The 25924-nt window shown below is 37.2% G+C and overlaps 1 long non-coding RNA gene across 5 annotated transcripts in view; it reads left to right on the top strand.

The window, feature by feature from the left end:
* The window catches only part of LOC148051429 (uncharacterized), a 153475-nt gene extending 131282 nt beyond the window's left edge, over window positions 1–22193 (top strand). For 4 of the 5 annotated variants that reach the window (XR_015700112.1, XR_015700115.1, XR_015700111.1 and 1 more), the window contains 4 exons: window positions 5807–5934; window positions 10608–10716; window positions 14607–14700; window positions 15383–22193. This is a non-coding gene — a long non-coding RNA (uncharacterized LOC148051429). The remainder of the gene's footprint in view (window positions 1–5806; window positions 5935–10607; window positions 10717–14606; window positions 14701–15382) is intronic. The other variant, XR_015700114.1, reaches the window with a different exon arrangement.
* The last annotated feature ends 3731 nt before the right edge of the window (window positions 22194–25924 follow it).

The following is a 25924-nucleotide window of genomic DNA, read 5'->3' as shown; positions in this document are numbered from 1 at the left end:
GGGACTTCTGTGTGAAGTGGCTCTAAGAGTTTAACAGGACATAAAAACATATTTCTTTCTGACTTTGTTTTTAGAAATGATTGACTTTTTGCCTGGGAGTTGTCTAAAAGGCTTCATCTGGGACATATGGCTTGCAAAATTTTGATGCTATTGGTTTAAGTTTTGCCAAAATTAGTTGTAGCTAAATGAAAAAAATTTAAAATGAGAATATTATAAACTTAGAGGCAGCAGTACTTGGTGGAGAAATTCTTTCCTGATTACTTTAAAAGCCAGGTATACTTTCACTCAACACAATGACAGGACCATTCAAGTGCTTCCCCTGGGCGAAAATTCCTGTAGTGGTTTACCTCTGAGATGAAAAAGAAACTCTACAAAGACTCCAATTATAGAAGGAGCTCTGGATGCAAGAGAATCTACCCAGGAGTTACACATTTACAAGAAACCAGGCTTCAGTAGCTAGTATAACAACCTCTAGTGTCTTCCCCCCTGCTTTTTTTTTTTTTTTTTTTCCTTTTTCTTTTCTTTTTATTCTTCCCCCCCCCCCCCCGCAGTCTCTTGTTTCAGTCATCTTGCAGTCTAGCTGCAGGTATCCTAACAATGTAAATTACATTTCCATGCTTCATGTGGCAGTTTTGCCTTTGGATAGTCACTATACTATTTTCTAAGCAGCTGAGGAATTTAAGCAGCCTACTCTCTTCACTGAAGTCAATGAGGTTTCACTAGTGTGGCTATAAGCAGAATTTGACCAATAAAATGGTCTTTTTCTTCTCTGCAGTATTGCTTGTGTCTGCTGGTGACAGGGTTGCTTGTTTTATTTCGGTGCTTTTATCTGTTCTGCTCTCCAGTGAGACCCTTCTTCCAAATGTCTCCATGCTTCCAGGAGTATTTTAATAACTCATCACAAAAAGCTAGAGTAAGCAAGATAAATAACACAGTATGATCTATGGCTGCACCTCAAAGGCAGGAAGCACAAATTGTGTTTAACCACATAAACGTCAAGCTCTCATCTCACTTTACAGACAGGGAGTGGTACACTTAGTAAAAAAACACCTGATTTATAAACACCTGACTTTTATATTAAAAAAAGAAGACATGGGTGGAAAAGTTCATAAAACATGGTAATTATTTAAAAGGAACATTATTCAAAAATATAAAGGTTCATTCATGTGCATAACAGTTTCTTAAAAAAAAAATTAATATAAAACCAGCTAAATATGTCAGTGGTAAATGTCAGCTCTATTTCTCTTATATTATATTTTTTGGCTTTCTGTGAAGAAAAACCTCAATAGTTATTCAAGTTGTTTGTTAAAACTGAGGTCTTTGCCTGTTATTCAGGGTTATTTGGACTATTTTAGTAGGACTGCCTGATAAAAATATACCTGACCATGCAACTACTTGATAGTTGACTTCTCTTTCTTCTTTGTCCTCCCTTCCTCTGTATTTTCTTCAGGGCCCCTATTCTTCCAACTCCCGAACGTCTCCAAATCCTTAGCAATTTCCTACTTCTATACCTGTTCCCACATCTCCTAGCTCTTCCTCTAAACATTACTTGGTGATATAGAGATTCTATCCACTCATCATATTTCCAAATATTTCTCAAAATAGTTGATAAACCGTTTACAATGTTCACTGTATGCTCCCTGTTTTTTGTGATCCAAGGAACAGCAAAGAAGAGCTAAACATCCCCCAAATACTGGACAGCTGGGCAGTGAAGATACAAAATGCCAATGGGCAGAGGGAAAGAGGGCAGGTTTTTTTGGGATATCCAGTGGAAAAAAGAGTGGAATCTTATAATGCTCCTAATAGCAATAGTTTCTGCTCTTTGCCTTCTGTTCCAGCTTATAGATAAAGAGAAGAAGATTAGGCAGCCATGGGGAGAGCAGGGAGATGAGGTTCACTGTGCAAATGCCAGGGAACAAACTCTGGCTATGATACAGATGCTTCAGGAGATGTGCCAGCAATGTCCAATAGCCCCACAGATCTTTAAGCTCACTGGCTTTTCTAGCACTTTTCTCCTTTCTTGGAGATCTGCAGAAACTATTCCATTCTCCACAATTCATCACAAATCTAATGCTATGTCTTAAAAAAAAAACCCTTTAACTTAGATATTTGTGTACAACAAGTTTGCATTCTGGTAAACTTTTGATCTTCAACTTATGCTTTTCCTTTGGCCCCAAGTATATTATTTGCACCTTTCTCTTCACCTCCTATTTTTTTTCCTAATCCTTTTAGTCTTATGAAACGTCCCACTCATTTGTATAGCAGATCACAATCTAAATCATTGTCTTAAGATACAGGGATGATCACACGGCTGGGTTTATGTATTTTTAAATAAGAATGATAGTGTAGGTAGATAAAACTCCTTTCATTCACCAGGATTCTTGATCTCTTCAACTAATTCTCCAACTGTCAGTTGTGCAGTAAAAATGTGATACCCGTGAACCCTTGCACACTGACAATTAAGATAGTTTCATGTAATTGAAATAATCCTAGGCATATTAGTTCAACGGAATGAATTTGGACAGCACCCAGAGGGGTTAATGCAGTATGAATGTTTCCAACACTTTTGTTACACTGTAGTGATCTTACTTGAGAGAGCCAAGTATTCTTATTAGTCAGTAGCCATATAATGTACAGTATTAATAATGTAGCTACCAAATGCAATCATTGCTGAAGGAAGTACTTAAAAATACACTGTATTTGACAGTGGTTAATATGAGTGTGTCTCTTGTCTTTGTCATCTGCTCCGTGCTCTTTTTAGGACAAAAAGTTGTTTATTGCCATGTTAGAGTTCCCATCCTCCTGTCTGTCCTTCTCCATTTGCAAAATGAAACGCACAAACTAGTGGAAGGACTTGTTACAGACGAACAGAAGGGCATTGCATCTCTGACAAATTGTGCTTGGTGCAGGAAGAAATCTTTACCTTATATTTTATGCAGTAGCTAAATTATTTCCCTGATATGTTTCAGATACTGAAGGGCTGCTTATAATGTATGCTACTGGAATTAGACAGCAGGTGTTTGCTTCAGGTAGTCATAAAGTCTTTTAAAAGACTTTAAAATGTCAGTATCCATTAAAAAGTCTTGGTGGGAAGTTAGCTACTGTGGAGACTTTATGGAAATTTTCAATACAGTGCTTTTCTTCAAAGAATTAAATCAAATTTTCATTCATCTGTGACGGAAGATAGTCAACTGGATGCCTCCAAGAGTAAGACTCTTCTAAAGCCCATGTGCACAGGAATGATGCTGTTACTCCCTGTGCCATTTTTAGGCCGTTGCTAGTTTTGTCAGACTTATCACTTCCTGCATGCATTACACACCTGCCAAGAGTTCTGCTTGAAGCAATACCATCCTGTATTTGGGCTTTTTCTTCTCTTCCCTGGACAAGCCTTTCCTAAATTTCTTATGATTTCCATTGATCCTATTCTGATTGTGTTAATTTAGCCTTTTCTCCCTTGCTTCTAAGGAAAGATCTTGGCTTTTCAACCACCTGAATAATCACTGAGAGAATGAATGTGTTACATTGTGTGTGTAAATATCCAATTAAAACTAGAGTTAGAGACGGACATTGTGTTAATGGAAGATGGCTAAAACTTGTGAACTGTTTTAATTTAGAGATAATTTAATTAAAAATACTAAAATTAATCAGATAGCTAACATAAACTGAATGCACCCAATATACTACATCCTCAACTTTTTTCCAGGCTATGAGGTACATAATAGTTGTGATAATGAATTTTTTTTATTTAAAGCCATATTTTAAAAATTGCTATTCATTAGCTCTATAAGGAATATACATATATTAATATGAATATATAATATATGAATTTATTCCAACAGCTAGGAAATATTTACAATGTTTTACATACATGAACAATTTTTACTTTTTTATCTGTGATGTTCTCAGAAAAAGTTACATTTCACTCTGGTCTATCTTTCTGCTGGCTTAGCTGCAAGAAAATCATGGTGGAATAACTGCTCAATACTAATGCATATTTTAGTGACAACATCATCAGTAGAAAGGAACTAGAGGTAGTCCCTGATGTTATAAATTGGTGTATTGGATATGTTTAGGTGATACTCCAAGTTTATGATAGAGCTTCTGAAGTTTCTTATGTTTTAGTAGCATATTGCTTTTTGCAGCACTCTGTTTTTACCTCAAAGGGACATAAGAAAGAGGCGCTTTAGACTATTCTGTAAAACAGGTAAAAGGTACATAGTGGAACTTTTGGAAATTTACAAAGAGGTTTTCTTAGAGCACAAAAAAGGAGAAAGAACTTGGGAAATATTCCCAACAGGCATTAGGACTATCTTGTGCACTTCTGTAAATATACTTCTTGTTTTCATCATCTCACACCATGTAATGACTGAAGGCCTGCATCTATATGTCTTGACATATTTAGACACTATTTTTAGAAGTCTAATAAAGAAAATGATGGGAAAAAAAATAGATGTTTGTCCCCAGATGTTTGCAGCTCATTTTTGTAAGAGTTAATCACCAGAGAGGTAGCAGAATGCAGCGCTGATGTTTTACATGTAAACTGCTACACTGTGTGTGTTGCTGCAAGAAATAGAGGCAAGAATATTTCACTCATTAGTCTAGCATTCGAGTGCAACAACATGTAAGGTTACAAACAAAGAGAAATCAGTTTTGTTCCAATCTAGACCCTCTACAATTCTACAAATTAAATTCAGAGAAACAGTAATACATAAATATAACTGTCAGCTGATTGTATTGAGTTGATACTAGATGATATCAATTTTGTTTAACAATTTTGTTGAACTATTTTGCTACATCAAACACTTTATTTGGGTTTTGCATTGCAATTTTTCATTCATTTAAAAGGACTAGTATTTCTTTAAATCAAACACACACAAAACACTGTCATCTTAGTTTCAGCAATCCACATATATTGCACTGTAAACACTCTTTCTGGTCACCTGGTTTTCATTTTGCCTTTAAGATTTCAGTTTCAAGGCAGCTTGCTCCTTGTTAACAGATTGATTAAAGTATGTCCTGCATATCATACAGTACTGTTGCTGTCTTGAACTCTGTATTATTTAATTTGGTTATCACTTGGGGGCAGAGAGGGTATCAATGTCAGCAATAAGACTTCATGCTGCTTTTGTGAATAAATAATAATTTTTGTTGCTTTACTTCCAACAATCATCATTGACTGTCCTTCAGATGCATTCTTGTTTATTGACAGTTAGGATAGGACTGGATGCAAAAGGCTGATTCAACACTTACGAAGTGGCGAATTACCTGTTCTAGGTACTTATGTCTTTCGTTTGCTGTAGGAGAGCTGAGATGACAAGCCTGAACTTGCCATTTGACTTTGTCATCTAAAGCTCAGTGAAACATCTCCCAGGCACAGTGTTTCACTTCTTTTCAGACTTTCTTTTTCAAAGTTGGTCCATTCTATGTGGTCCTCGAGAATTTGGCTATCAAGAGATTTTTTTAAAAGTTGGAGTTCCCTTACTTGAACGTGTTTGGTCCAGTGGAAATGAATATGAGTAAGGAGTAGGGGTGAAGCGGGTGAAGGTGCACAGACCACACAGTTGGTCTCCTGGCTGGGCTGTTTTAGAGTCTGTCCCACAGAGACGTTATTCACGATAGGTAGCAATGCACACACAACTGAAGTGACATGTAAATTCCTCTCTTCCTCTCTCTCTTCTCTTCATTTGTTTTTGACAGTGATATTGATGAGGTGATTTTTATGAGTTTCAGATATTGTGCTAGCATGATTTTTTTTCAAGGTGTCTGATTTATGTACAGTATTTGGTGAATTTTCTTTTTCTCCAAGGTCCTTACATCAGAAAGAAAACTGATGTTTTCAAGCTGACAGAAATCATATTTGCCTAAAAAAGAGGATAATTTTTAAAGATCGTTAAATCAACACTACACTAAGCATGAACTTCTGTGACAATTATGGTAAGCAAAAATATTCATGGCCATGTTTTTTCTTTTTATTTCTGGTCAATTTCTTTCACATTATAGCTTACTTTCATTTTATGTAGATAGTGCCAAACATGAAAGGCTATTACTAACATGGTGAAAAATGTTTCTCAATTTAGTAACTTCCAAGAGATTGATTGGGATGTCTCTCTGCATTTTGTTAAAGGGAATGGTGACGATGTTTCGGATGCTGAAATTAGTTTCAAAACAATTTTCAAGCACTTTTTAGCACGTCTTATTATCATCTCTCTAATTTTCCTTCTACGTTGCTTGGAAGAAATGTCAAGTGAGGTTTTATTATATGCGTTTGTTCATGCTGTAAATCTTTGTTGATTATTTTACTTGTTTATTTGATAGTCACACCATTGAAAAAAGAAAAAAGACATGAATTCTGTCTATTTTACTATGTTTTTATTACTTTATCACACCAATTGCAAAGGAATAAATCTACATTATTGTTTTTCAAAAAGTTAAAGTGACCGTTAATCTCTCTTGAATTTATGTCACACACAATATGTGCTTTATTGCATATCCATTACAGAACCAAAGCTTTGCAAATTTGTATCAAAACCAAACAAATTCTTTTTCCCCTCATCCTCCCAAAACCCCTTGTCTGCCTGGAAACTTTAGTGTAATTCTGTTTTATTATAATCCCTTTAGCATGTTCAGCAAAGTGGCTAACAGGCACAATAAGAGTATCTAGAAGACAGAGTAATTAGATATGCATATTTCCTTCTTTATCAGCCATAGCGTAGTTTAAAACTATGCTATCAGTGAAGCTACTTCAGTGGAAGCAGTTTTCAATCTGTAGAATTGACTGTTGATATTTCTTTAAAGGCAGAACCAGGACTTATAGTTTTCTTCATTAATAATGGTGTCTTGGAGGAAAAAAAACCCTTTGCTATTTGGAACTTTGGCAGGTGCCAGGTCCCAGATGCCAGAAACCCTCAGAGAAGGCTCTTTAGGGTGTATGGTCCATTTTATGTGCAGACAGCTCTGTTTCCGAGATATGAAAAAAGCTGTGAGTCATTTGATATTATCTGTTGCCCATATAGGAAAGCCAAAGCAGTAGGTGGTGAGAAGATTTGGAGCCACCCTGTAGCGATATAATGGGTACTACCTGTAGAATGGCTGTTTACTGCAGGAACATAGTGTGGCTTAGGTATTTTCACGAAAAATCCCTCAATAAGTGCCTAAGATGTGGTGAGAGACAAGGTCACAAACAGCAAAAAAAAGTCCCCATGGAGCACCAAAGGAACTAGCGTGAATTTAGAAGGTAGGACACTCTCCAAAGAGGTGGGTAATTGCTGCAGATACCTGCAAGGTGTAATGCACAGCGCTGTGCCTTGCCTCACAGATGTGACAGCTGTGGGGCAGAGTGTGGTTTAATCATGGCTGCATGCGGTAGCCCCATGTTTATGAAGTCTGCTGGGAGGACTTTACCAGCATGTCTGCTTTCCTGTTTGTGTACAGCTGTAATCCTTTAGACCCCAGCTGGCTCATTGTCAAACCAACGCAGATGCTTTCTTATCTTACTTTCCAGCAGTAGCATTGTGCTTAAATCATCTACTCTGTAGACATGCCTTGCAACATTGACAGGAAAAAACCTTATCTAGTCTTGCTTAGGTAACCACTGGGAATGGCAAAACAGATGTGTACATTGCTTGTTTTACAGTCCTTTCCCCCCGCCCCCCCCCCCAAGTATTCTGTTTTTATAGAAGCATAAATAATACTTTGTTTTACTTTGGCCACAAGCTTTTGGAAAGAAGAATCACAAATGCTTAAATCTGGTCAAATACGTTTTCATCTAGTTCAGGCTTGTGAAAGGAGTAGAAGAATTGCAAAAATTGCAATACTTAGCCCAGGAAGGAGACAGTAGCACAATTAGATCTATAATGGTACCAGTCAAAAAAGCATTGTTCAGGTTCTCCTATTAGAAAGCTCAGCTGGCAAAGCATACTGAAGAACCAGAGACAAGGTTAAATACAGTTTCTGCCACTCAGTTTTGGAAGGCACATCAGTACTTGCTCTGGGTTGTTGGACTTGCTTGTCAGTTTACAAAAAAACAGCCTAGAAATATTTTACTGTAGTTGTAGCTTAATTAAAGATAATGAAAAGATTCAGATACTCAAAGTTATCTTCCTAGCAAAAGCCATGTGTATGACACTGAGCAAAACATTCAAAAATTCAGGCTCCTTTCCAAATTAAGGTTGTTATATTATCTTCCCTTCTAAGTTAAAAACAGGAGGGATCATTCCTGTGCTTTTCTGCATTTTATTTCCTTTGCAACCATAGTAAGCATAATATGTCGCTTATCCGTAAGCACAAAAGGGAGGACATGCTGTCAGCATTTTCAGCCCTATTTATTTCCAAGAATGTCACAGGGATTACAGAACTAAGTAAATATATGCTATTAGGAGTGAACGTTTCACAGCCTGCAAGGAAATACTCATTTTTCTTCAACTGCTTTCTCTTCTTGCTAGGTCTCCACAATGGACTCAGTTATGACTAATTCTTTGTCTCAGCTACCTATACATTGCCCTCTGTATTTCATTCAAAATCCCAGGGGTGGCTTGGAATGGCTAGATCCAGAGTTGCTCAAGATTCACCCTGGAAAATTTAAAAAGAAACAGAAAAGATATCTACCATCCAACATGTTTTATTCTCTGAAGGGGTCACTTTCTGATCTGTGAGTTGCTTTTCTTTCTCTTTCAAACAGAAGAAGTCTGTAAGCCCAAAATGTACCTTTAGTTTCATTGTGCAGTGCAACAGGTCCCAACCATTGAACGCCTCTGCAAGTCTTCAGCCTATGCTCCAAGCTGCAAGACAAATTATAACAAGAAAACATTACAAAACAGTGATCAACTTCAGGCAGGATACTTAACCTTTCAAAAACTTATCATTTTTATCCAGAAAAGAAGAAAGAGATTATTTATGGCAATATGAGATCCCAATATGAAAGAATCCTAAGATGTTTCATCACCCTTACTAATCCTATTGGAATTAAATTAAAAAAAAAAAAAAAAAAAAAAAAAAAAAAGGCATTAAGGGCATTTGCCCTCTGGAACGACTGTAAGCCAGGATTTGATGATGCTTCATAACCTGGACTTTCAAGGGTCTCCTTCACAGAAGGAAAACATTTGGATGAATGGGCAAATAAATTGTAGAGTCTCCCAGTTAGCTCAAGCCACTTGAAAATGAACAGCAAAAGGACAAAGTTTTTGCAGATTGGCTATGAAATGTTAAACATCAGGAAAACTGACCCAAAAAATCTTCTCACTCTTAACTGTTTGTCTTTTTGGTGGTTTTCCTTACTTTTAATTTCCTCTCTAAAAAAAAAAAAAAAAAAGCTTTGATGAAGAGGAATGAAGGGACAGACTTGAAGATACTTTGCCTGATGGTATAGCAATCAAGTTATATCTTTAATAAAGTGACGGCCAGGACAATGCACTGAAGATCAGTTAACCATATGGCAAAAGTGCTTCAAAGACGTATTGTGCTGCACTGCAGAGAAAACGGTCAGGGACTGACTGTTGTAGAAGGTGAACACTTCTGATCAACTTGTCAGCCAAAAAACCCAATGGTTTTCTTTGTTCACCTGAAAGCGTTAGAGGAAATATATGCTCCTTTTTAAAATCAGGTGACTAATTCTGATACTGATTTTTTTAAATTTATTTTTTATTTTTACTCTACTGTGGACGTTCTGACCAATTCTAAAATTTGAAACTGATTTTACTCTTCAGTAATGGAGAATGCTTAATTTTTTTAGTTGAACAAAAGAAGTTCTCAGTACAGGAAAAGTATTTCCAGCCCAGCTCTACTCATAGTGCTTTTGGATTGCTCCTGGAGTTGTTATTTGGATGAAAGCTCCTGTCAGACTCGATAAAATGACTGACAAGGCCAAATTGGCATGCATTAAGGGAAATGACAGGAGAAAAGCTTAATCATGCCTGTACCAATAGATTCAAGCTATTTTGGTGATCACACTGCCATCCTGTGTGTGTCAGTAAGGCTTCACTTTCATCTCTGTAGAAAAAGCTACAAGGCAAAAAAGCAATTGGCCTTGATTACATGCCGAGGAGAGGCCAAAGAGAAAAGTAAAGCTTTCTTGGCACTGATAGGATAACCAGTCACACTAATACACTGTGCTGTGTCCCACAAAACAAACAGGAAGATAGTAGCAAAATGGAGGAATGAATGCTTTCGCATGGAGAAAGCCTGGAAGTACACACCTCAGTCCCTACCCCTGACTCAGTTTGGTGAGGAAAAAAAGGTAAGTGAGCAGTGTGGAATAGTGTCAGATGAACAAAAATCATCTGAGTAACCATCAGGATACTCTAATATAATGACTATACTATTACTATGACTGATGTTAAATATAAGCTGCTAATTAAAGACAGGTTAGTCCAGCCCTTTTTCGTAATTCCAAGTGGTTCCACTGAACGTCCACCATGAAGAATTTGGGTTTCTCTGGAGCTACAGCATTTGCTGGAGGCTGTGGAAACTCACTTCTGAGGATTTTTGAGCGGCACAGCTGGCAAGCCTTTAGCTTCTTGGGGCAATATTGGAAATACAAGAGTCTGGATTGCAGATAAAATTCCTGGGTGTCTCCCTCTGTCATATTGATTTGTTAAAATCCTAATGTGCAGGATAGCCATGACAGCAGCATTATCCTGAAAAGCTGAAGGCCACATTATGACACAGCTTTGGAAGCAGATTTTATTCCACTGACTACAACTGGCCACCCTTTGAGTATAGGTGAGTGTGCTCTAGGACTAAGATATCTCCTTGAATATTGTTTCCCTGTTTTCCTTATTTTCCTTAAATATTGCCCAAGATTGTTATTAGAGAAAAATCACCTCCACAGAAATCTGCTTTCCTCCAATCCTTTGCTAAACTCATAGGAGAGATGAAAATACTAAAGAACTATTAATTTTCTGTGCTTGAAAGAGAAAAGGATGCTGCTGTGTCACGCAGGAGTTTATCTGAAGTTCCTAAGCTTAGTTTCAGTCCTCCAGATGGGATGTGCTCAGACATGCTGGTGAGAGACAGAATGATAGACTTCTTTGCTTTTCTCAGTTTTGGTTTTTATGTCTCATTACTTAAAAAAAAAGGAGTGATTGGGTTAGGTGGGTCCTTCTGGCAGGAGGGGAGCAGCTGAGCATGCCTGTGAAGTTTAGTTTAGTTTCTTTAGTTTAGTTTAGTTTAGTTTAGTTTAGTTTAGTTTAGTTTAGTTTAGTTTAGTTTAGTTTAGTTTAGTTTAGTTTAGTTTTTGGCAAGCAGGAGGGTGAGTGATCACAGGTAGGAGCCAGGAGCTAGCAAGGCTGGGAGGCTGCTGGAAGCAGGGTACAGATGGCCCTTCGGGCTCCACACTTCCTAGAGAGCAGGAGGGGTTTTGGCATTGAGTATCCTAACACCAAGGCAAGGCTTCATCTGCAAGAAGTGGGCAAAAGATTTATTATATATCTTTTAAAAATTATTGTTATACCTACAGTGTTCTTTTAAAAAAACCTTTGCTTTCTACCAGGAAAATATCTAGGCAGATCTGCTTCAAAGCTCTGGGGTCCTTTTGCAAGCAGAAACATAAAAAACTGGGAACACAAACCAGATATTACACTTTCACAGCTTTATCAATGCTGGGCTTTTTTCTTTCATTTATACAGCTTTGTCTACAGAGGTATAAATCTGGCAAGAATGGCATTTCTGCCACCATGTTGTGTAGAAGTTTTTGTAATGGTGTTTAGCTGGAGTGGCACTGAAAACTCCAGTAGCCACAGATATACCCTCCTCAGTGAGAAATACAAGAGTTAAGATTATGGCCAGTAGATAAAAATATTGTATGTCTCCCTCTGATTCTCACTTCGTAATTTCCTAATGCACAGCAACATGGCCATAAGAGTAGGCAATTACAGAAATTGCATTTATTTTAAGATGTGAGTCAGGATATTACCACAGGGTACCGTAATCACGCAGGCCATAAAAGGATTTATCTCTTTCTCTAAACCATGGGGGGAATATTGGTGGGTTCTGCCTCTTGCTCCTTTCAATCCATTCTTGTATTTCCTACCAGTTTTGTCTGTTTGCATATTTCTTCCCTTCCGGCCCTGATCTAAATGTGATTCCTATTCTTTTACTTCTTCATTCCTTAGTTTCTGCCTGCAGTAAAAGGTACTTCATGCATTCAGAGGCACAATCCCTCTTTTACGATGTTATGTTGTCACTGGTTTTTATTTACCACATCTTCAGCTTCTCTTCCTTTTTTATCAACAAATTTCCCCTCTTACTAGCTACTGTGGGACTTTGTCACAGTTTGGTTCCTCAGCACGTTGCTTTCATTTTATTTGGACTCATATTTATTCTTTTCTGTTATTTCTGACCTTGTGTCATTCATTAAGCTGAGTCCCCCTTATGGCATGGCAACATCTTCACCTCTTACTGTAAAACTGCAGAATGCTTCTGCTTGATGGTGGCTCTTGCAGCCTTTCTCTCTCTGATACACTTTTTTGTTCTTTCCTACCCTAACTAATGCTCCTCATTTTCCATTCTCAGACCAGTCACCATGTCTATTTGCTGCTCATTCTTAATAGCATTAAGAACCTCAGGGGATTTCTTAAGCCTGTTTAGTGCCATGGAAGCGTCTGATGTTTTTGTGGATCACAGTGCTACCCTTCAAAGAGTCCAGAGCTGCTATTAAAAACGTATTTGCCAGATATTATGAAAAAAGCTATACGGAGTTATAAAAACTTACTTTATCTAAGATATAGCAACATCCACCCCCCCCAAATTCTTTTCACGTGACATAAAAATTCGTGATGCTCTTTAATAGTGCAAGCTCAGACTTTATTAGGACAGAACCAGCTATCAGAGATGACAGTCCCTAAAATATTTATGTATTAAACAGTAGGATGCATGACTTGGTTATTGCTGACAACCTGAACTGAAGCAGGCTAACACAAGCACAAGGTTTTACAATTAATGTTCAATAGCACTAAGCTATTAAAAGTCTTAGTTGATGTTTCCTTTATGATGAAGATTTTCAACAGAACTTGGGATTTCGGACCACGTGTCCCACCAAAATTCAAGACCAAAGGGATTTGTCTGGGTTAGATTCTGCTGCTTTGACATTTACCAAAATCCCAATCCCATAGAGTCAGTGTAAGTGTTAACAAGGACTTAAAGGAAGTTCAGGTTTTGCTCACAGGTCTTTTGCTTCCATTAACCTTAATGGGCTGTGAATCAGAGCTATTGAACAATGGCAATGAGAAATCAATTACTTATTATAATAAGGTATTGTGTGTGCGAGGGACAGAGGCAGATCCTACCCTTTGATTTTCTGAGGTTTATTTTTCATTTATAAAATCAGGGACGGACGAACTTCTGTAGATTCACAAAAACACAAACCAGACTCAGATAAGAGTTACTTTAAAGTGGTAGCCAAACCTACCTAACACATATCATGTTCAATGAATTAGCTAATAATATAACAGTAGGTGGTAAATGAGCTAATAAAATATGTAATATAGTTCTATGTTGGAGTCCAAAACAAGTGTTAAAATAACATTTACTGTTATGTTTGTAGTAATTTGTATAAGCTGCCTGGCAGGAGGTGAGTGTGCTGCACTATTACAAAGATTACAACAGGAACAATCTCATTATTTGTATCTGGGACCAAAGGAAGTCTGTGAATTTATTCCACAAAACGTGCTTTATGAAGAACCGACTAAGCACAGAGGTCAGCATTGGGTATTAAAATTTAAAGCCCAAGAACTAAAGACAATATTACCCAGTGAGTCAACAGGGACTGGAGTAATCGATCATATTAACCAAAAAATAAAATAAAATAAAAGAGCACCATTGTATGCTCTGGAACAGTCATAAAATGACTTACATAATGTTGATTTGAGTAATTTTTGCTGATTCCACAGAAATATAAAACAAATGAGAATTAAAAACAAATCTTAACTTTGAAACCTAACATAGAGAGCTACATCCCCTGACTGCAAATTCTACAGGAATTGCTTTGAAATATATATAAAAAATTATGTAGTGAAATGATCGTGCTGGGCTTCATTCTGCACCACTGACTTTAATAGGATTTTCCTGAGCAGCAAATGCAGGATTCATCTCCGGTTAGTGGCAGTGCCACTCCACTCCAATCACATAGCTAGTCAGACAGACCTGGGAGTAGAAATAATGTATTGAATTGTATCACCTACCTAAATGGGGAAAAAAATGTTCACAAAACTTTTTTCCAGTATAATAACTGCAAATATGCTCAGTTCTTTTGAACTAAGGGTCAGTTAAGTTATTTATTTGAACCTACCTTGACTGTTAATGCTTGAGGATACCTGCTCAGGAAGACATGTTTAAATCCAGTCCCATTCAAAACAGCATTTAAGCATGCACTAGCCTTTGAGCTTAGTAACTCCACCTGTGTAAGTGCTCTCTTCTGCTCTTTTTATCCTACAGACTACTTCCAACGGGGTTTTTTGGGAATGAAGGTATAAAACATAGAATAACATCTCAAAAATGAGTCAGCAATGCTCCCTTGGGGTGGAGGAATGCTAACCTTGGCTGCGCTATATTAGGAAGACAGTAGCCAGCAGGTCAAGTGACATGAATATTCTCTTCTCTTCGGTTTTCTTTAGGTTACACCTGGCATATCGTGTTCAGTTTTGGTGTGATGGATGTGTTCGACCCCTTGACCAGACTGGTGGTGGTTTGGTGCAGGCTCTGGAAGAGGTAAAGGCCTGAGCTGTAGCCAGGCCATGAACTCCTTTAGTTTCAGTCTGTTCTCTGAAAACTCACAAAGGAGCAGAGTGGCACAGTGAGCATTGATGCATATGAGCTTGGAACACCGATCATGTGATTGACACATGAATAGCGGGTCGCTTTCCCAAGACTCATTTATCAAGAAACAAAGAAAGTTGTGGGTATGAGGAGTCTTCTGCATACCTTTTCTATCTCATGTAATTTGACTACAAGCCAATCACTTTATCCTATCAATATGACAGCCTAAGTGAACCTTCTTTGAGCTCTCCCTGCTAGGCAGCATGGCTGCATGGTGGTGATCTCCCCTTGAGCTGGGACACTGCTCAAGGTTGCTCCTGGAGTCAGAGAGACCTTTTACCAACAACAGATCTTTATTAAGTGACCAATATCCCACATAACTTTGTAGTATGGTAAATTTGATTTTGTCTTGGTAACACTGATTGCATGCTGAATTGATGCTAATGAGACATCATACAAATTTTGCATGTACAATCCCTTAGACATAAACCGTTGACCAAGCCTGAGACTAGGACTGGATCCAGCCGCGCCTAGACTCCTCTCTGAGGAAGGAGTTTAGAAAGCAAGGGGGTCCTTTCTGAACCTCGTGGCTCAATAGGAGGCTCTTCCTTACCCTTTGCATTTCTTCCTTTAGATATAAACCATTGTCCAAGTCTGAGACTAAGATTGGACCTATCAGCACCTAAGCTCCATCAGGAGTTCAGAAGGCAAGGGGATCTACTCTGAACCTTGTGACTCAACGGGAGTGTCTTCCTTACTCTTTGCCTCTCTGGTCTCTCTATGAATCATTCTAACTCGAATGTAACTCAGTTTTCCTTTGTATGATTCTTCCATGCAGTAATTAATAGAGTGAACCATGCCATTGAACTTTGTTAAGTCGCACTTTTACAAAACCGTATTAAAACCACTTTTGCTGATACATTTGCTGGTGATTCCTTAAGCATTCTAAATCACCCATTCACGAAAAATTGGCGTAGCTGGGAGGATCCTAAATCAGGATTCGCAACACTTGGTTCTAGACAGGGGTTTGCTTAGTCTGGAAAAAAGAGTCTAAAAGGACAGCAAATTGCTGTCATCCACTACTTAGGAGCTAAGGAAAGCCGGGACCAGGCTTTTCAGGGGAGTCAGAGAAATAAATAGAGATCACAGCAATAAAAGTTTGTACTTTTATATAAGAAAAATATTTTTCATTATAAGAGTGGTGAAATACTGAACAAGGTGACCCAGAAAGGTACTAGAATCTCCATTTTTTGAAGTTATTCAGAATTTCACAGCACAGAACTATTTTGAAGTATGAAAATAGATTTTTAATAAAATGGCTAGTATTTATTGTGAAATTAGGTAATTGAAATCTTCTCTGAGTCTTTTTAATGTTTAAAAGAGACATAAGCTTGTATACTCTTACTATCTGGAAGTTATACTCAGATACGTTATTTTAGATTTTTGTTTCAGCTGTTCACATTATTGCAATAGTTTGCTGGTTTAGAGAATGCCAGTGAGCTTCTGGAGGCCCAGTACATAGCTAAAGCAATGTCAGAGAAGGTATAATTCAAGATCATAAAACACCAGACTTTGTGCAGACCCCAAAATGCAGATTTTCATAATTTTCATGCCATTTTAATTCTCAATTTATTTTTATGCTCTGCTGAAGAATAAATAATGATTACTGGGAATTTTCTGTAATTGCAAGTTATAAATACACAAAACCTCAGAAGCTATCTAATAAAGAGTGTCTCCTCAGAAACCAGACCATGTGGGAGTATTTGAATTGGAATATTGGAATTATTTTTAGCTGAAAAACTGAGGTTGAGATTGATTTTGAAATTTCCTTAGTGCAGAACAATGTAAGGGTATTCTACTGAGGAACAAGCAAACATAATGGTATTGAGATCCTAATTAGAGTTGTAAAGGCTGTTACAAATAGAACTTGCTTCTATTCTTTTCACAAGTAAAGACCTCTGATTCATAGAAAAGTATTTTCAATAAAAGAACACAGTAATACCATTGGTTAGCTTTTATTTGACTCATTTCCTTTCACTGTACTAAATCTTGGTTCTTCTTTATGGCTAAGATGACAAGAGCCTTTTAAGATGTGTTGTAAATGCTGTGTATCTTTATATAACCTTCATGTAATAATTTCTTAATACTCTTGAGGATGAATAATTACATGATTTATGAAAAATATATTGAGGTCATTTGATAATACAGCTGGTTATTAGTATAAGAATATTGATACCAACCGAAGAAAGTAATTACCTGGCAACGCTTAAGCAAATTTCTTCCAAGCACAGGAAACCCAGAGCACTCTTTCCAGACGATGCTAACACTGTTTCAGAAGTTGAAAGGATTTGTAGAAGAATCCAATGGTTTGTTTCTTGAAATAAAAGAAAAATAAGTACTTATTAAACCCAAATAAAATGTAAAAGCTTACACAGAAAATGAAATGAGTAGAAGAAAAAAAATACAACTACTATTTAAAAAGTACCTGGAATTTTGAGAAAAAAAAGTTTAAATCACTCCAAAAGACTAATTTTAAAACATCTAGATAAAGCTGACATGGATTACTGAAGTTATAGTATAATAGAGAAACCAATTCCTGTGAAACACAAAGTCGTTCAGTGATCACCTGTGCTCAGAGAGGAGGCATAAGCTAACATTTGGTGAAAAGAAAGGAACAGGACAATTTAATTCAGATTCAGGACTCTTGCTGTTCAATGATTTGCCTGTTTCATGGCAACGTCTTATGTGCCTTTTCCTGGTAACTGACTTAACTATCATCTTTGTATTTTTAGGTATTATTTATAGGTTATACCCCTAGTCCTGTTATAAGATATTCAGGGTATCTAGTCTGCATTAGACAGAGTTAACCAACATAAAGAATGTTTAATTCTTGTTTTAACTATCTTTAGTGATCATTTATATGGGAGGTAAGATAGTCATGCCCGTCCGTCCCCCGAGGGCAGGCACTCCTGTGTTTTCAAAAGTCTTTTAATCCAAGGTATGAAAGAACCCTGAAATGTTGTTTTCTGTTGTCTATTTTGTTTAAATCTTCTCTTTTTAATATAATAATAGTAATAGTGATAATGTTGATCATTACGATTATTTTATTAGTTTCAATCATGATAGCCCTAGGGCTGGGCAAAGATAAAAATAGTGGAGTTACCATTTGGTAATTGTTTCCACAGACACAGTAAGTAAGAGTTTATCACCACCTTTTCTCCAAACTGTGAGTAGCTGTTTTTAACATAAAATTATTCAACATTTCAAAACAGGGATACAGTAAGCACAATTGTTTATAATCAGTGACAGGGAAGCTCATGGAAGAGAAAAAAAAGACCTTACTAGGGATTCACTCATTAGAAAAACCCTAGAACCCTTGTGCTTATTTGAATGGACAGAACAGCTGTTGAGTGAGGAGGAAGTCTATGCCAATAGAATTGGAGTGCTGGAAGGTAATTTCTGACAACAAGGAAAAAGGAATTTGTTGTTTCAGTCTATTAAAATCACACTGGAAAAAGCACTTTGGACTATTGTTTAGGAAATACTCCTGCACTAACAGGGCATCAATAGCAGAAAATAGGCAAAAGGACGTAAAAGGTCTTATGAGTTTCTAATTAAATGAAATTAAATTTGAAAGGAGATTTTTATTTTTTTTGTTTAGCTACAGTAAAGATTTAGACTTGTGGTGAATGAACTAAAATGTAACCTTTAATGACAAGGAAAGATAGTGGTGTAAAAAAAATTGCCTTCTACTTACTGACACAGCTATATCAATGTTTGATTAGTTCACAGATGGTAATTGAATTAAAGCTCAGAAGTGCAATGTATAGTGTATTGATTTTTCCTGTTGACTAATCAAGAAGCAACAATTTAGATGCTGAGAGAGAAGAAAAAAAATGGTTGCCAGAAAACATAATTGCTATTAAAACACATGTCGTGAGGCAATGACAAAATCAATAGAAGGCTGATACCATGCAAGTCTGGGTACTTCTAATTACTCAGAATTATGCAGTCTAAATTCTGTATTGGCTTTATGCCACATATAACCTCATTGATTTCAGTCTGAAATTTGGTCCAGTATATGCAGAACACTCTACTACTTTTTGTTGTCCTTTCTCACCATGGGTCTTCCCCTGCTGAAATCAATAGCAGAACTCACATTAAATTTCAATAATACTTGATCATGGAATATTGCTACTCAAGGAGACATTTGTATGAAAAATGGGAGAAATCATTTCTCCATTGATAATAATGGCAGCTATACTGATGAGGCTGTTGCTTTGCTACATTCATTGCCTGTTTTTAATCCGATTTTAAAAAAATGGCAGTTATGTACAGAGGCTTATGATAAGGAAGAAGACTCGAGTAAGGAATCCAGTAAAGCATATCTGTGTATTCTTAACTTCAGCTATATGAGTAAAGTCAATAGAAGTCAATCGATGGTTCATTCAAGTGTAAAGCTAAGGATGTGTATAAAGAATTTTGCTTGGTCAGTTAAAGCATACACAATAAGTAGCTATACAAATATTTTCTGCAAATGTCCTTCTAAAGCTTTATCTTTTTCTCCAAGTGACGGTGGATTTGTAAAGATGTGTGTATTTTGGAGAAGCAGCCTACCATCCATGCTTTTCTGAACTCATAGCTGTTTGAGCAAATACATTGCATTCTAAATTTTTTTTACTGTCCCACAGAGCTCTCCAGTTACTACGTGGTGAGAGTCAGACAATAGTTGCAATGTGGGTTTGTGGTCCCTAGCTGCCTTTCAAAATCTGTCCAATATGAGGATTGTGTATTGCTCCCTACTTTGCTGTTTGGGCTAGCCTGTGCAATTGTTGAGCTTTGTAGTTGAGTGACATTTAGAGATTAATACCTTTAATGTTTCCACGTAGTGTACTTCACTTCCCTATTGGAACTATAAAGACATTCCTTTATTATGCTTTAACATATAATCATTACCAAAAAGGGCTGCATTTAAACAAAAGTCCTTTCAAAATCCAAATCTTCAGATGTAATTTGCTGAGGCCTCAGTGACTGAATGAAAATATGCCTGCCTGTCTGTTATGCCAGATGTCCCATTAGAGTTATGATAGCTATTTTCAATCTTAGTGATTAATATCCTGTGACATCTATAGATAGATGGGGATTGAAGCTGATTCTATGTTAGAGGATATTATCTGGTAATTTAGAATATACATCTATATATATATATACTCACATAACTTTTACATTGACTATATGCAGATGTAAATGGAGTTCTATCAATTTGGCAAACTTTTATGATGATGTAGAAATATTTAAAATTTATCTTGTTTTTTAACACAGTAATTTTGCTCTAGACAATATCCTGCTCCCTCTCACTAGCCTTCTGAGTAGCATCCATGTTAATTACATACCTCCTGCTTTATACTTAATTGGAACCATTGCTTGCTGGAAGCCTCCAGTTTCTGAATGAGGACTTATAACTTGGAAGGCAAATATTTTTTTCCTGTGTAAGAAGAAATTAACATTTCTATCATGACCATACAAAATGAGAGATATGGAATCTGGCTACTTCAAGAAAATGAGTTCTTATGGGGAATTAAGCAAAATGTTAGTCAATTATGTTAATCAACACAGAAGTTCACTGAGCTCAGAAGTATTGCTTAGTTGAAAAACCTGCAGATCTCCTCCACGCAGATGATTTTACATACCCAGCCTGGTGGCAGAAAGCAAGGTGGTTAATTGAAGACTGTATCTTCTAAGATAAGAGATTCAAAGAAGATAAGTGAGGTGACTGATGGAAGTAGAATACAGAGTTCAAAAGTGAGAGCTAGAGGCAGCTTAGTGAATGCATCCCTCTCTCTTTGAAGAGAATCCTGTGGAGGGGAGAAGGTATGACGTGTTGGATTTGGGAATTTGAGAGTGAGTTGCTGTCCTGGTTTCAAAACATCAAAACAACCAGCAGGTGGATCAGGCTGCTAAGACTGAAGTGGCTCAGGTGGATCTGGACTGGCAACATAAGGGTGAATTACTTCTAGCTTGGTGGGCCATCAAGGAAGAGATGCAACATATAGATGGGCTCGTGATTCAGGGGTGGACTTGGCCATGGGCACTATTGCACAGGTTATCCATGAATGTGAAACATGTGCTGCAATTAAGAAAGCCAAGCAGTTCAAGCCTCTCTCGTATGGAGGACAATGGCTGAAATATAAATATGGGGAGGCCTGGCAGATTGATTATGTCACACTTCCACAAACCTGCTAAGGCAAGTGCCATGTGCTCATCATGGTGGAAGTAACCACCAGATGGCTGGAAACATATCCTGTGCCACATGCCACCACCCGGAACACTATCCTGGGCTGTGAAAAGCAAGTCTTATGGTGACATGTCACCCCAAAAAGAATTGAGTCAGACAACGGGAGTCGTTTCTGAAACAACCTCATAGACACCTGGGCCAAAGAGCATGGTGTTAAGTGAGTATATCACATCCCCTATCATGCACCAGCCTCTGGGAAAATGGAACAATACAATGGACTGTTAAAGACTTCACTAAGAGCAATGGGTAGTGGGACATTTAAACATTGGGATACAAATTTAGCAAAGGCTACCTGGTTAGTCAACGCTAGGGGATCTGCCAATCAGGCTGGCCCTACCCAGTCAAAACTTTTACGTACTGTAGAAGGGGATAAAGTCCATGTAGTGCACATAAAAAATATGCAGGGGAAGACAATCTGGGTTATTCCCCCCTCAGACAAAGGCAAACCCATTCATGGGATTGCTTTTGCTCAAGGACCTGGGTGCACTTGGTGGGTGATGCAGGAGGATGGGAAAGTCCAGTGTGTACCTCAAGGGGATTTGATTTTGGGTGAGAACAGCCAATGATTTGAATTGTATGATGTTAATTGCTATATAATACTGTATGTCATCACTTCTATGGTGGGTATATTCCATATCAATGGTATTACAGTAAGAATCACCCTGATTAATGAAGAATGAACTTCACTGAAACTAAGCAAAACGAAACGGTGACGGAACCAGAACTGGCTTCAGCATGCAACAATCCAATACCACACGCCATCTCTCCTGCCCTGAAGGACTGTTATGACAGATGGAGCCCAAAGTCATGGACTAAATGAACTCAACAGATGTTTTAGGGGGATGGCCCATAGACTAAGGGAATGATGTCTGTGTGTATATATCAAAAGACTGGAAAAGTGGTGGTGATTAATTGGAATGTATTGGAAAGTGTGGGATCTGGGCATGACATAGATGGGGTGGATACTGTCCTGGTTTCAGCTGGGATAGAGTTAATTTTCTTCCTAGTAGCTGGCATAGTGCTGTGTTTTGGATTTAGTATGAGAATAATGTTGATAACACACTGATGTTTTCGTTGTTGCTAAGTAGTGCTTTCACAAAATCAAGGACTTTTCAGTTTCCCATGCTCTGCCAGGTGCACAAGAAGCTGGGCGGGGGCACAGCCAAGACAACTGACCCAAACTGGCCAAAGGGCTGTTCCATACTTTATGATGTCATGCTCAGTATATAAACTGGGGGAAGTTGGCCAGGGGGCAGCGATCGCTGCTCAGGGACTGGCTGGGTGTCTTTTGGTGGGTGGTGAGCAGTTGTATCACTTGTTTTTCTTGGGTTTTGTTCCTTTCTCTCTCTCTTGTTGTTTTCCCTTTCATTACAATTACTATTACTATTACAATTATTACTACTATTATTATTATTATATTTCAATTATTAGACTGTTCGTATCTGAACCCATGAGTTTTCTTACTTTTGCTCTTCTGATTCTCTCCCCCATCCCAGTGGGTGGAGAGGAGGGTGAGCAAGCGGCTGTGTGGTGCTTGGTTGTCAACTGGGTTTAAACCATGTCAGTCACTTTGGGAAAAAATGATACAGAGAGCAGGGATTAGTTCAGCTGGAGAAATTCTGCTTCAAACTGGTTTAGGATAAAGTTGTATTTGTGGGACTAATGGTTACTGTTGTCCGTTAGGTGAGGTTCAGCAGTTTTCTGGCTGAAAGTTCTCACTGTCTTTCCTGTAAGTGCTCTGATCTCCAGGCTAGGGAGAAAGATTTGTTTTTGTGAGCTACTTAAGGAGGAAGGCACTATTTACAGTACTTTAATTTCTCTTTCTTACTACTAATATTTATGGAAGTTTTGAAAGGTTTGTAATGTAAGAACTTATTGAGTGAAATAAGAAAGAAATAACATTCAGTTTTTAGTTGTTCATAACAAAATCATGGTATTTTCCTCACTTGTTATTTGTTTTTTTAAGAAAGGTTAAGATATTAAAACATTAGAGTAAAAATATATCAAAGGCCAGTTAAATGTCAAAAGTAGTTAGTTTATGTTCACAAACAGTTCTGTTATGAAAATGATTTGTTGACAATATTTGGTGAATATATGTATTGAAAAAAGGAACAGCTTTCAGCAAAATCATTACTCATACCATTTTTTAATAAAATATAGTATATGCATATATTTTTTATATAGTATAGCATGTATTGTGTGTATACATACATACATATACAAATACATATGTAAAACAACTAGCATACAACACTGATGGGCAGTTATGTTGAAGACCGATTTGAGGAGATACGCAACAACCATAAAGCAACACTGCATAATAACGGTAATACCTGAACAGTTTTCCTTGCCCACAGTCATCTTTAAAAATCTGCTGTGATTTCATGCAAAGTGTAGCCATGTTGATCATTCCAAATCTGCACTGAAATCTAGATCTCTACCTGGAAAGACTGGGGAACATAATATGTTTGCACGCATTGCCTGTACAGAGAACAGGATTAGGCATCTGAGCTTACTTGAATGGAAGCTGCCAAATGCTCATCACTCTTGATATTAAGTCTCTTGCCTTTTGATTGAAGTACAGATTCCGAAACCTGATTGTGTTCTCCCATGTTTAAAGGTTGTCCTGCCTAGGGGTTGATTTGGGATCCTATCTATTAGTGATAATCAGTGTATTTAGTGTTGTGAATGAAGCTTCATTAAATAAGTTTTTACTTTGATTTGTATTGTGCACTTTTAGCTTCATCCCAGTATCTCATTTGTATTTCTTAGTTTAGCCACCTAATGGGCTTTAAGGATTTGTGTAGAATAGTCCCAAATCTCTTTTTAGTTCAATGCCCTGATGTTCATTTTCCGTTTAGCAGCTATACACTGTCTCTTTTTTTGATCCAAACTCGTTAGTCTACATTTATCTCCATTTATTATCCACCAGCGAGGTGCATTCGTTATTTGCATCAGTATGTATTGCATTGCTTTTCTTCATTTGCTGTTCTTCCCAAGCACAGCTGATAGAGTAGTAGGAAATAATCCACAGGCTCACCAAATCAGTATCTTTCTTTTTACTGATTTCAAGAAAAGAAACACTGAGTTTGGTTCGGTACAATTTATACAGTTTTTTATGACAATTTGGACAGATATTGGCAAATCACAAAATATTCATTAATTACTGTATCCTCATGAATTATCAAACATAAATCATTGGTCACAAGAAATCTGTAGAGAATACATTGTCCTGTCTGACATTTGCTGTTCTTTAATTGCTTTTTTCATTCCTAAAACAATTGTCATCCCGTCAGAGAAGAAATTGGCATGACGTGACTGAGGAGCAGACACCTCAAATATCAATAACCCTATTTCATGTAACTCCTTTGGTGCACTTGCTTATCTGATGATGAATGGATTTCGTTCATTAGCACAACTGAATCTCTATGCGTTTCCATATACTCTGCTTCTCAGATGCATGGACAGAAATGTGTGAATACTCCCTGAATGGCTACACATGTAGACGTTTATTTCTTGTACCAGATGCCTGCTAATACATTTCATCATTCATTTTTTATTCTGTTTCCAAATATATAATTCAATTGAATCGTATTTACTGCTTGACAAGGTATATAACTCAGATTATAAATCAGATATTCCATTCAGATACCTGCTGGAAGCACAATCTGCCCTATAAAGCTTTTTGTGTTTGGGTTTCTATTCTTGTATATCTTTATTACTGCACTCCACTCAGTCTGATCAAAACACAACCACAAAAATCGCCAATGATTTTTAAACGTGCTTTCCTGCTGTATTATACTGTTTAAACTGTGGATTTTTGGTTGGGTTTTGTTTTGTTTTGTTTTAATTTGTTTCTGCTTTCTCCTTTTCTCACAAGGAGCAAAGTCCTGACCTCCTTTGCCAGGGCCTGACCCTCAGCTGACTATACTCCCAACTCAGTGGTTTTGGAAAACCGTACAATTAAAACTGGTGTTTCTGATACTGTAGTTATTTCATCCTTAGTGAAGTCTAGCCTTTAAGATTTATGCAACTTCATCTGGAAATTTGCAAGCAGGTAAGGTAGCTAAGTAGATCCTGGAGACAGCAAAATCTACCTCTCACTAGAAAAAGATGGACAGATACACTCAACAGTAAAAGGAGTGTATGAATGTTATCTAAAACTTGAAACATTTTTGTTTACATGTTAGAGTCAGATGTTTTCTAAACCAGTCTTACAAAAATCACCTATGAGCATGCTAAGCTGCTAATGAGAAAAACAACTGTGTAAATGAATGAATTGGGAAGAGGAAGAGCACCAGTTCTGAGCTATTTTGGGGACATTTTTTCCTGCTGAATGAGAAAGGGAATAGACATAGTAGTTCCAAGACTCATGTAAAGCAGTAGACGAACTCTTGGCAGATAGATCAAGTCTGCACAGACTGAAGACCCAAAAATAAATGAGACATGATCGTTACCAAAAAATGCAAACTACCCAAGTGAAAACAGCTCTCAGTAAGTTGTTCTGACCCTGGTCACTGCGTTATCCTTGTGTAAGCTTTCCATTACAAGCTGAATGCTAGGTTCTCTTTCTCTACTCATATATTGAAAACGCATTGATCGTTTCTTTAAGAGTCCTCCATTACCCTCAAATACTATGAGCCATTTTCTATTTCTGTGCTCACATCAAATCCTGTCTGATTCCGTAATACGTATTTTTACTTGCATACTGTAACTGCATAAATAGTTTCTCAGGGAAAAAGCTGAAGTATAATTTTAAGAGTTTATTTAAGCAATTATTTTAATATTTATAATACATTTAATCTAGAAGGCAGTTAGACCCAAACATCTTTGATAAAGTGATATTGATTTGTTCAATTGCCCTAAGCAAAATGGATAGTA

Source organism: Nipponia nippon, unplaced genomic scaffold (genome assembly GCF_047370975.1).
Source record: "Nipponia nippon isolate SJK-2023a ecotype South Korea unplaced genomic scaffold, ASM4737097v1 scaffold_6, whole genome shotgun sequence".
In the NCBI taxonomy this organism is placed as follows: Eukaryota; Metazoa; Chordata; class Aves; order Pelecaniformes; family Threskiornithidae; genus Nipponia; species Nipponia nippon.
The sequence above is the reverse complement of the archived record's forward strand: the minus strand, read 5'-3'. Positions and strand labels throughout refer to the sequence as shown.